The sequence below is a fragment of the Urocitellus parryii genome, chromosome 4, assembly GCF_045843805.1.
Source record: "Urocitellus parryii isolate mUroPar1 chromosome 4, mUroPar1.hap1, whole genome shotgun sequence".
Taxonomy (NCBI): domain Eukaryota; kingdom Metazoa; phylum Chordata; class Mammalia; order Rodentia; family Sciuridae; genus Urocitellus; species Urocitellus parryii.
The window spans coordinates 78,713,190-78,725,077 of NC_135534.1; the positions used below are offsets into that span (position 1 = coordinate 78,713,190).

An 11,888-nucleotide genomic window follows, 5' to 3' on the forward strand; every position below is an offset into this window, starting at 1 on the left:
TTTAAAAAGAAAAGTGTGTTCTATAAGTTATTTTTATTTTGTAGAAATGTTATTGATTTTGTAGATAATCACATCAGATGCAAATTAAAGTATTTTTCTTTTCATTTACTGTACTTCACATTTCTATTTCCTTTCTTAATCCACTAAGATAGCCAATAAATTGTTGAACTATGCCTTTAACACAGGAGTCTTTGGGTGAAGGTTTGAGAAGGGGCATCCCACCTTGTCCTTGGTCTTAGGAAGAACACATTCAGTGTTTTACTGTTATGTAGGATGAAAGTGCTGGGATTTTTCTAGACACCCTTTATCTTGGTAAAAATGTTTTTTGTTGATCATAATTGTGTAAAGAGATTTTTAAACATAAATAGAGATTGAATTTTTGTCAACTATTGTTTCTTCATCTGTTGAAATGATCATATTTTGGGGGTGGGAGTGGGGGTGAGAAGCCATGTTATTTTCCAATCCAGCAACTCCTGTTTCTAACTTTCAATTTTCTATGTGGAAATTATTTTGCCATAATTCATCAATACACGAAGTATAAATCCTATATACAATTCTCTGAGGACAGGAATTTTGACAATTTTTACATGCCAACATAGCAGTGTTGAATATAGGAGTGTCCAACATAGAGTAATAATGTATGTACTTCCAGTACACTGTATCAGTTTCTTCCTGAACTTTTCATTCTCTGCTAATGGTATACTAGCCTTTTTTTTTTTCAAACTTTTATAATACTTTTTTCAGTGCTTTTATAGAGACAAGCATGCTGACCAGTCACAATTTAGCTGATGATTCTATATGTTCTTTACATAGCTTGTGATTTTATATGTTAACTTATTAGATCTTTGAATCTATCTTAAGTCAGCTAGTGGCTCCATATATTTTCTAACTTGCAATAACAAAAACTCTAATTGACTGGAAAGGATCATATTTTTCTTTGTTATTCTGTTGATTTGGTGAATTATGTTAACAGATTTTAAGTGTTAAATCAACCTTGAATTTCTAAGATAACATTTGAGCATGATATATTGGACTTTTATAAATTGTTTGATTTAATTTGATAATATTTTATTAAAGATTCACATGTTTTAACAACTCACATGTACCAGTAATGTCTACTAAGAATCATTTGAGTCTTCTATTATCCTCAAGTGTAGATATAGTGTCATGTTTCTTTTCTTACTTCTAAAACAACACAGTGCTGAAGATTCACTTGTTTTGGATTTAGTGGCAAAAACTTCTAATACTTTCGTAGTTTATTTCATTTACAGTTACGTTATTATTATCTTTCATGTTGTAGAAGCATTCCTCTATTCAGTGTATCCATGTACCCAACTTCATGACCTAAAGACAGGGCCAAAGAGTCCATTGTGATGTGCTTAAAATATGAATGACAATATCGTGACTGAAAATGTAAGTTTTGAATGATAGAGACCTGAATTGGACTGCGTTTTGTTATATTCTATTTATGATATTAAACATGTTTAACATCTCTCAAATCTGACATAATAAATATCTAGTATGATCTTTATCAGTATGAATTCAATTGTGCTGGCTATTATTTATGATAGGAGAAATAGCATTATTATTAAATTATTACCACAATTTCCTGTTTTTTTCCTTTGTATGAAATGTGGCATCTGACAAACATTTTCTGTGAACAGATGGGAAATAAGGGTACATACAAAGGAAATCAATTTTCAGAAAGTGTATAAATTCTAAGAGTAGGAGATTGGTTTTTGTTTTGTTTTAAAGAAAGCCATGCATATGGCTGTCAGCAGTGTGAACTTAAGGAGCAATAATGACACACAACTGGCTCATAGGTTTCACGTTGCTGCTATCTAATCCTCAGTGCCTGCAGGAGAACCTCAGCAAAGACTTACATTCATTCCTCTTTAGGGGGTTTTGGAGAAAAATTTGTGGTTATTTTTAATGTCTTTGTGAGAGGACTTTTTTAAGGCAATAAGAGGACAGTACAAATGTTTTCAATTTATAACCGTTTTCTCATTAACCTAATCTGTGGGTACAAGAGTATGTGAAAATGGAAATGCCTTGCAAGAAGCAGCCGCCCAAATGAGCAGTTACCCTGGGAGACACAGAAGCAGCTGACACACTTGTGAATATACCCTCCACTGCCCGTATGCCCAAGACTGTTAAAAAGCCACAATTAGGTTTATATACATTATTTCTCTTTAATTCTAAGGTGTAGCCTGATACATTTATAAATTCAAGATTCTTGAAAAAAAAAACTTTCAAAAGAGCAGAATAACAACCATTAATCAGATTTTAAAAAGATAAAATGTGGTCAGGTGGAACATACAAATTCAAAAAAATTGTGTCCAGACAGTTGAATGCTTTTGGTTTTTTCAGTAACACACCACAAAGTTTTTACTAATAAATATATCCAATACTGGAAAATAAACCAGTTGCTTATCAAATGAACACAATGTACAAAGATTGGACTTAAGAATATAATAATATTTGTGAATAATGGCATAATTTCTTTTATTTTGTTGAACTTTCAAGTTATTTTGACTATACACAGTAGTTTTGAAAATGGAGTTTGTTTTGCACATAGAATACACAAAATAAATTAAGATGTAAGAGAACTAATAATGGCAAAAATCAGTTTTAGCACCATCTATGTGTAGCTGTATTATATATTCTATTTTCTAGCATCATAGACATTATTAAGACTAAGGTTTATAATATCAATACAGTTTTTCAAATGAAAATTATAAATCTGAGTTTCTTTTAAACCAACGTTAAATGATCTGTGCAAGTTTATGTGGCTTGATGAGACAATATACAAATCTAAATCTGTTGCTCCAAATATTGTATCTATTTCAGCTGCACACTGCAGATATTTTTCATGCAGTGGACATCTAGTTCATGTCTGCCTAGTTCATAAAGATCCCTTAATTACCTTTGCCTCACTGCCTCCTCCACAATCATTCCATTGTGAGTTGATCTTCACTGGTTCTTCCAGAAGCCTTTTTATTTCCAAGAAAAAAATTATATATTTTTTTTTCTGTTTTTTTTTTAACCAGAAGTAGACTGCTGGTTTTTTTATTTGATCAGAGTGATCTCATTGTCGTCTCTAATCTGAATTAAATAACAAATATATAAAGTCAGGAGTATTGTGTATGGCTTTATAGATTGGGAAGCAGAGAAAGCAAAAGTGTGGAGGAAGAAAAGAAGCATGTGCACAGAAAAATGAAGGCATTTGAAACAGACTTCTATCTAAGTTCTCGGTAGTTCCTATTTTCAGAACCCACTTCCAGTCCTGCCTATAGTCCAACTCTTCCCAAGGGACTCCATAACATTCCCTTATTCTAGTATAATTTGCCGTCCTGTTATGCAGAAGTTAGCTCCATCTGGCTTCTTTACTTGCAATCCAAGAGTACTAATACCAGGTATTCCAGACTTGATTTTCATCAGGAGGATAAACAGGAAAAATTTCACTGATCTCAAAGACCAAGTTGATCTCATGGGCTTATTTCTTTTATTACAAAGACAGATAAATCTTAAACTCTGAATTGCTCTGTATGAGACATTTATTTGAATTAGGGCTGGCCCTCACGCACACTGAGGACTGAAGTTCTTTCTAGGTTACAGTGATTTAAAGTCACCTGTACTATCAGTTCAAGTAAGTCAACCTCAAAACACACAGAAGTTTTGTGTCAAAGAGACCTGAATTTGAATCCTAGATGTCAGTTGCCTAGGCATCCTTGATAAAGTTACTTAGTGTTACTAAGTATTTTTTTTTTCCTAAATGGAGATACTATTAGGTATCTCAAATAATGATTGTATGGATTAGAGACAAATAGTACCTAATACAATATCTGACACAAACACTCGATAAATGGCACTTTTAATTAGACATAATTCAGACTTTATTATCTTGTTGCTAATGACTGGCTTTTTCATGTAATTGAATTCCTTAAATTAGTTTTCTATATTATAGCCTTCCATCCTTATTTTATGCTTTTCATCCTTTCTTCCTCTTTCCTTCCTTACTTCTTCCTGCCTAAAAAACTTCTGACCCCCTTGAAAATAAGCTGATATAGTTGCTGCCTTTAAGATTTCAGAACATTTTAAACCTTTGCCATGCAAGACACAGGAAAAAGTCATCTGTCCGCAAGCTAGGAAGAGGGTGCTCATGAGAAATCAAATTGGCCAGCATCTTGATCTAGGACTTACCAGCCTTCAAAACTTTATTAAAGTTCCAGAATGAAAGATCAAAATTGCAAGATCAGATATGTGATTATTAGGATCAAATTAACATTATGACTTTTCACCTTAAAATTGTTAGCAAGGTATCCCTTTCATTGGACCCCTCCCCCTTTGGGAGTTCTTTTTTCTTTCTATTTCTCTAATAAGTTCTCTTACTTTGCTCTCAAAAAAAATTTAAGCAAGAATTCTCATTTACAGTCTTTTTACAAAATGACGAAACATAAAATTGAAAGTAAAGAACATTTTAAGGCTGTTACTCAAAGAGAATTGGTACAAGGGAAGGATGAAATCCAACAACTAGAAAATGAGATGGCTTCAATCCAGAAAAAGGAAAATGGCATATTTAAAGCTACTCCAGAATTGGATGGTTTGAAATGTCAAATAAACTGGGACCAGCAAGCCTATGCAGGAGAACCAGTTCCTAAAGATAGTGACGCCCTCACTCTTCAGAAACATTCACAGCAAGATGATAATAAAATTAGTGCACTGACCCTGCAATTAGAAAGACTGACTTTGAAATGTAATCAGGGAACAAAGATTCTTTAAAATGAACTTACAGAAACTCTTAAGTGCACAGTTATAACGGGATAAAGCAGCACAGGATTTTTGTAAGCTTCACAGTGAAAGATAAGAACTTGTTCAGCAATTGGAGAACCCAATATAACAGATGCAAATGATCGATCAAAAGATAAGTAACTGCCTTGGCATTAACAAAGGTAAACCATAAAATGAGAGAAAAAGAAATTTTAGTTAAGAAAATATGAAGTTACTAGAAAGTGAGATTGGGAATAACACAGATTATGAGAAGAAAATTTCTGCTGCTGGGTATAAAGTTTAAAATGTAGAATGGAATATTAGCACCATGAAGCTAGTAGAAGTCTGCTACAGAATGAGGTGGATTCAAGCCACTCTGAGTAGAGCTTTCAGTAATTTAGATAGTCACCTAAGGATGACTATTTCCAAAGTAAAGACAGACATTCGTGAGAAAAACAGAAGCTCAGTTGAACAAACTGAAAATGTGCTATATTAAAAAAGTTCAAGAGCTACAGACTGGGACAGTGAAAGAAAAGTTCTCATTTCAGAAACTGAAGAAATTTACTCCTCTCTAAAACTTCTCAACCCTCAGATAGATAGACAGGATTTTGAAATCTTTTTTTTTTTTTTAATTAAAGAGAGAGTGAGAGACAGAGAGAGAGAGAGAGAGAGAGAGAGAGAGAGAGAGAGAGAATTTTTAATATTTATTGTTTAGTTCTCGGCGGACACAACATCTTTGTTGGTATGTGGTGCTGAGGATCGAACCCGGGCCGCACACATGCCAGGCGAGCGCGCTACCGCTGAGCCACATCTCCAGCCCCAGGATTTTGAAATCTTGAAAGAGCAAGAAATTATGTACAGTCAGAATTTTTACATTCAGCAAGTATAATGGAGAATGTCATAGTTAAAGGAAGAGATTAATTCAGAAGAAAAACAAATCCTTGAAACCAAAAGTGTTGAGCTTAAGAAGTTGGCAGAAGAGAAAAAGTCTACACTTGGTATTTGGAAGACACAAATCAAGAAGCTTCACAACCAGCACCATGTAGACATGCTAAGTTCTGTTGCCAGTTCACACAAAACCTGAGTCTTCTGGATAAAGCAGCACAGGCTGAAGTGGCCTCTGAGTGTCTGCACAGTTCAACATGGTGAAACAACTTTTTAGGTCCCCTGTAAGATCAAGGTGCTCCCATGATCTCATCTCAAAGAAATTTTCTCTTCTCCACTCTAGAGGTAGTGGATATGGTCTTGAGAATCCCTGAGATGCCCTCAAGGCATCTTTTTTGTTGTGTCTGTGCCCAGGACTTAGAAACTCCTTAGGGGCTAGGGGCGGTAATATCTTCAACAAGCTTAACCTCTTTAGCATCAGCTTTACAGGCACATTTCTGGCCAAATTACAGGTTTTAAACCTTTAAGTTCTACTTTCTGCTCCTGATTCTCACAGTAAATCTGGCTAAAAGTTACCACAATATCAATGCCACTGACTTAATGCTATGCTGTCTTGAAATTTCCTCCACCAGACTAATTAGTCTATCACTTTTAAAATCAGCTTCACACAAAGTCTCAAGACATGGGCAAAATGTAATCAAGTTCTTTGCCAGATGATAGCATGAGTGACCTTTAGTTCAATTCTGAATAAAGTCCTCATTTCTCTCTGGAACCTTCATGAGCATGGTCGGCATTCTTATCAACATATCAACATTCTTATCACATTCTTGTCAACATGGGGGTTTTCTGAGTTCCCACCAGAATTGCCTTTAACTTTACTTAAAACTTTTTGAGTTTTTTTCCAGCTTGCATCTCTAAACTTCTAAAAATTCCTCCTGAAAATCATTTCCATAGGCTCGAGAACTGCCCAGTCAGGTTAGGCTTCTCCATACTAATTTCTGTTTTAGTTAACTCTATTTTTGTCACTGTGGCCAAAACACTTGTCATGGTTTAAGTATGTGGTGCTCTCTAAAAGCTCATGTGTGAGACAATGCAAGAAAATTTATAGGTGAAATGATTGGCCTTAACCTAATTAGTAAATTAATCCACTTAAATGAATTAACTATGTGGTAACTAAAGAAGGTGGCATGTAGCTGGAGGAGGTGGGTTGCTAGAGGCATGTCTTTTAGGTATTTTGTCCCTGGTGAATGGAGCTGTCTAAAAAGGTGGCATGTAGCTGAAGGAGGTGGGTTGCTAGAGGCATGTCTTTTATGTATTTTGTCCCTGGTGAATGGAGCAGTCTCTGTCTTCTTCCTGATTAGCATGTCCTGAGTTGACACACCCTTCCATCTGAAAAACACCCCGTTTATGAAAGACCCCCGTTTCCCTGTCCAAGGAGAATCACACGAAACACTGGCTGCAAAAGCACGAGGGGGTTTATTGGGACACAGGCGCCTGCGGGTGCCCAGTAGAACCTCAGCCGGAGCTTTGGTGAACTGGCACACCGGGCTTGGGGATACAGAGATTTTTATAGGGTTTGGGACAGGTTTCGCGCGCGCGGGAAGCAACAGGTTTCTTATTGGTTTGTTTAAATCTAGCATATAGGCCACCTAGGGGGTACAGGTCTGCATTCCAAAAACCACAGGTCTGCATTCTATTCTTTCTGTTCCTGCTTATCTGTTCCGGTTTATTCATTCATGCCTCAGGATGCGGGTGCTCTGTTCTTCAACCGGTTGTCCGGAAAACATGCCTGGCGCCTGAACCTGTTTAGGGTCTTTCACATCATTATGTTCCGCCTCACCTCCATCCCAGAGCTATGAAGTCAGCCATCCATAAACTGTGACCTTTGAAACAAGGAGCCCCAAATAAATTTTTCCTCCTGTATGTTGTTCTTGTTGGGTCTTTAGTTACAGTAATATAAAGGCTGACTAAAGCAACAACGGATGAGAATAACTTAGAGTAGGAAAACTTTATTTGGAGTTCCTGATTTCAGAGGTTTCAGCCCATAGATAGCCAATTCCATTAATCTGGTCCAAGGTGAGGCAGCACATCATGGGGGAAGAACCTCAAAGAGAAAAGGAAGGAAAATGATTGCAAGGAAGCAGAAGAGGTGGTAAGGGGTTGCAGGGAAGAAGCATACTTCTAGGGCATGGTCCCAGTAACACACCTTCTCTAGGCACACCCTAGCTGCCTACAGGTACCACCCAGTCCATTCAAATTCAGATGCACTAATTACATTACAGCTTTCACAATCCCTTGTTTTGCCTCTGAATATTCCTGCATTAACATAAGAGCTTTTGGGAGACACTTCATATCCAAATCATAACAGGCTAAAATCCTATCTACTCAGGACACTGAAAAAGGAGTATCATAGGTTCAAGCCCAGACTGAGCAACTTAATGAGACACTGTCTCAAAATAATAAAGGCTTAGGATGGTCCTCAGTGAGGGATATACATGAGGTCATCGGTTCAATCATCAGTACATAAAAAGAAGGGAAGGAAGAAAGAAAAAGAAAGAGGCTTGAAGGAATTAGCTCAATCCTTCTGCCCCTTCCATCCTTGGAGGTCACAGCAAAATGTGTAGTCTCCAGAACATCAAGAAGTCAATTTCTGTTGTTAATAAATTACCCAGTGTAAGGTACTTTGTAACAGCTATATGAAGGGACTGAGATATCTGAAAATGCCTCCATTTCTGCCCCTTATGGGAAGGACACTTTTGCTGATTATAGGACTTTTAGCTTACACATTTTGTCCTATATCACTCTGAGTATACTGCCTTTTGTGTTCCAGGTTTCTAATGGAAAGTCTGATGAGGACCTTATGGGGAAATTATGATGAAGTTTTCTTCTATAAACCACACAGGTGTTAATACCACACTTTACAGTGTCTTAAGGAAAAGAGTACTTTGTTATAGTATCACAATGTGAGTGAAGGGCCACCATCCTCTTCACACCAATTATTCTTAGTTTAAAAAGAGAGAGGATTAAATACTTTGGATATAGATTTGATGATGTCTTTAAAAGCCAAAAGTTATAATAAACTTTTAGACTTCAAATGAAAAGACTTTTGATATAGCCTACATATTTTAATTTCTAGACAAGTAAGTATCAGTCTATGTAACTCACTGAAGCAAAAAAAAAATTTGAGTCCTTTCTTAATTCTTACTATGGAAGTGGAAAAAGTCTTGGAGTCCAGTCACTTCTTTGCATAAACTACAGTGATCACTGGACTATTTCTTGCTCTGATCATACAAGGAGCCATTTTGAAGGAATTTCAAACACAACCTATACAAAAGCCTGGTTGCAGCTGGATTTTTATTCATAAATTCAGAGAGCTCTTGATGGTGACTGTTGGGCTTATAGTTAGTTTATTTGATGGTTTGGTAGTTGTAGTTTTGATCTTTTAATATTTCTTTGGGGTTGTATTATTTTTGTGTGTTTGTTTTGTTTTGCTAGCATTGCTGCTGCTTAGGATATATAGTGAAAATAGTCAGCAAGTGAAGTGTAGCAGATGGGTGGCTCCTGTATGAGACCACCACCATTATAAGGTCCTAAGGGTCATCAGGCAGGATGGGGTCTTCCTCAGATGAATGTAGCCCACTATCTCCTCACCAAGATAGAGGTGACTGTGAAAGTCCTGCCAAAAGTAGAGTAGAACTACCTATCATATCTGAATTGGATATGATGAAGACCATGGGCCCAAATGTGATCCATCTCTTTTAAGTTATTGAAACCACTGAAACGTCTACCTCATGACAGAGCATACAGGTGGACAATATCTAGGTAGGAGTAAGAAGAAGTATCAAACAAATTTACTTTGGCCTGAGTACCAAGTTCATGGCTGAGTAGATACTGGATAGGTTCTGGGGTATTCTCTCATTCAATGCCCCAGAAATCTTCCAGTGGAAGGAATATGAAGGCTCCTCACCCCAGTTGACATCTGGAACCTGGGTATTATTTTATATTTTATGGTCACAGATTGCCTTGTATTTAAGGGGGCAGTTGAAGGAAAGAGTCATGCATGCAAGATGCCACTTTCCCTCTCATGTTCTCACCAAAGTATAAAGCCTTATCAATCAAATATTGACTGTGGATCCCACACAAAGGCCCACAGTAGACCAAATCTTGGGGAACCTATGGCTGAGCCACGGAGAGGAATATTCACCAAGTCATTCTAGTGAGCCACTTCCCAAACACCTAGACCCTGCAATAATAACAATCATGTTTGACATAGGTTATGACCCATATAATACCTGGCCTCACTGATAGAAAGAACCTTCAACAAGGTAATGGCTATGTACATGTTACTCCAGCACCACATAACCCAGGGGGCTGGCTGCATGTTCCTGGTGAAGCACATACATCTAGAGGCTGGGCCTTGCCTATGCCCCACAGATTCTTTTAATTTTCCTCTCCACCCAAAGAGTAGTGCAAGCAAGCCTGACCTTTGCACTTTCACCTTCTTGCTTTGTGAGCATCATCTTCCTGAGGAAGCCAAGCAGTCAGAGCAGAAGTGTGGCAGAATAGAAAGCCTACATGTCATTCCTCTTTGCTACCTGCATATGAAGACCCCCCATGACCAGTATAGCCTCCCAGCATGGCCCTGTGTCCCACACACTCAGATCCTTGACAGCAAGTCCTCCCAAGGTATATAGTCAGAAGAAGCCACATGGTGGGCCCACAATCTGTTCCCATGACAGCAGTAAGTGTTGGAAGCAAGTGACTAGAAGGATTGCCACTGGTAGTCAACAATTATATTGTTGCATGCCATGTTTCTGCAGACTGGCCCAAAAGATAAGCCCTGTATTCAGAAACAAAGTAGCTCTGGTAAAAGGAAGGCAGGCATCCTGGATTCAGAAGCAAAATGGCTCCAAGAGAAATGGAAAGCCGAAACAGAGACAAAACCAATGAATAGTCAAAGGACCCAGAGCTCTGTGGATCCTGACATCATGGCATAAGCATTAGTCAGGCAACAACTCAAACAGTAAGGTGTGCAAACTGGCTTGGTCTGAGAAATTGATGTGACTCAATTTTTGAGAAACCAGCATCTATCTCAGAGCAAAGCCTATCCAAGGAAGAGGGCGTGACCCTTGTTCTTTGAAAAACCCACAGAGCTCTCCTAGGCAGATAGCTACCCTGATGAGTTGTTTGTCTGCAAATAATAGGAGAGATTTGCGACACCAAGTGACTCAGTTAGGCTAGGTGAGGACCCATAGCATCCCCCTAGCAACCACCAATCAGCACGAGACAGGGAAAATACCTGGGATGCCAGATGACCCCCCAGTAGTTTATGGTGGTTGATAACATGTTGGAAAACCATGTAGTTTAGCGCATACACCTCTCACAGATTAAACCAATCAGTTCAAACAAATTCCCCTCTTGTACTAACCAATCACCCCTACCCAACTTGTTCCTGCCAGTGAATGTGCTAATCAATGTAAAGAGTTGTTGTTTGACATTCCCGCAGTGTGAAATGATTTTCTATGTGATGTTGTGACACATAGAGTATCCCCAAAAACCTATAAAATCTCACTGAACAAAGGACTGGGACTCACTCCCTGGGACCATCGGAAACGGTTTTGAGTCCAGGCTCAAGCTTGCAATAAAGATTCCTGTGTGATTGCATCAGATTCAGCTCCTGGAGGTCCATTAGGGTCCCATGAATCTGGCATCACAGGTCTTCTCCATGCAGATTCCAGCCAGAAGTGCATCTAGAAACATCTGGAGACCAAGGTACCTCTACCTCTACCTGCGAAAGACATCAGAGATTGTTTCCCTGGGACATTTCTCCCTGCCCTTCTTTTCTCTGTCCTTTCTCCCATGCTTCTGGGATAGCAGAGATGGATATTAATAAATTTACACACACACCCACCCACACACACACACACACACACAGAATTTAAGATTAAAAAAAAAAAGGATTCAGAGTGCTTTGAGAGAAATCTTGTAACACTATGGTAGTACCAGCCAGCTAGGTACAACAACTGAAGGAAGCCCCTGTGCTAAAACAATACAAGGCAAGATCATCTTACTTGAACTATAAGCTCAAAAGAAATTTCCTGGGGCCATAGTTCCCTGGGCTACTGCTTGAAGATACAGTGGTCAGAAAGCTGCTAGATCTGCTTCAACCCCATTGTGAGTGACAAAGTACTTAATCTGTTAAAATTTGAGTGTTCTTTATTATAAATAATAAC

General features: G+C 38.0%; 1 pseudogene; it reads left to right on the forward strand.

The window, feature by feature from the left end:
• Nucleotides 1–1,386: 1,386 nt before the first annotated feature.
• On the forward strand, nt 1,387–5,266 carry LOC113191693 (coiled-coil domain-containing protein 39 pseudogene; annotated as a pseudogene).
• Nucleotides 5,267–11,888: the final 6,622 nt, after the last annotated feature.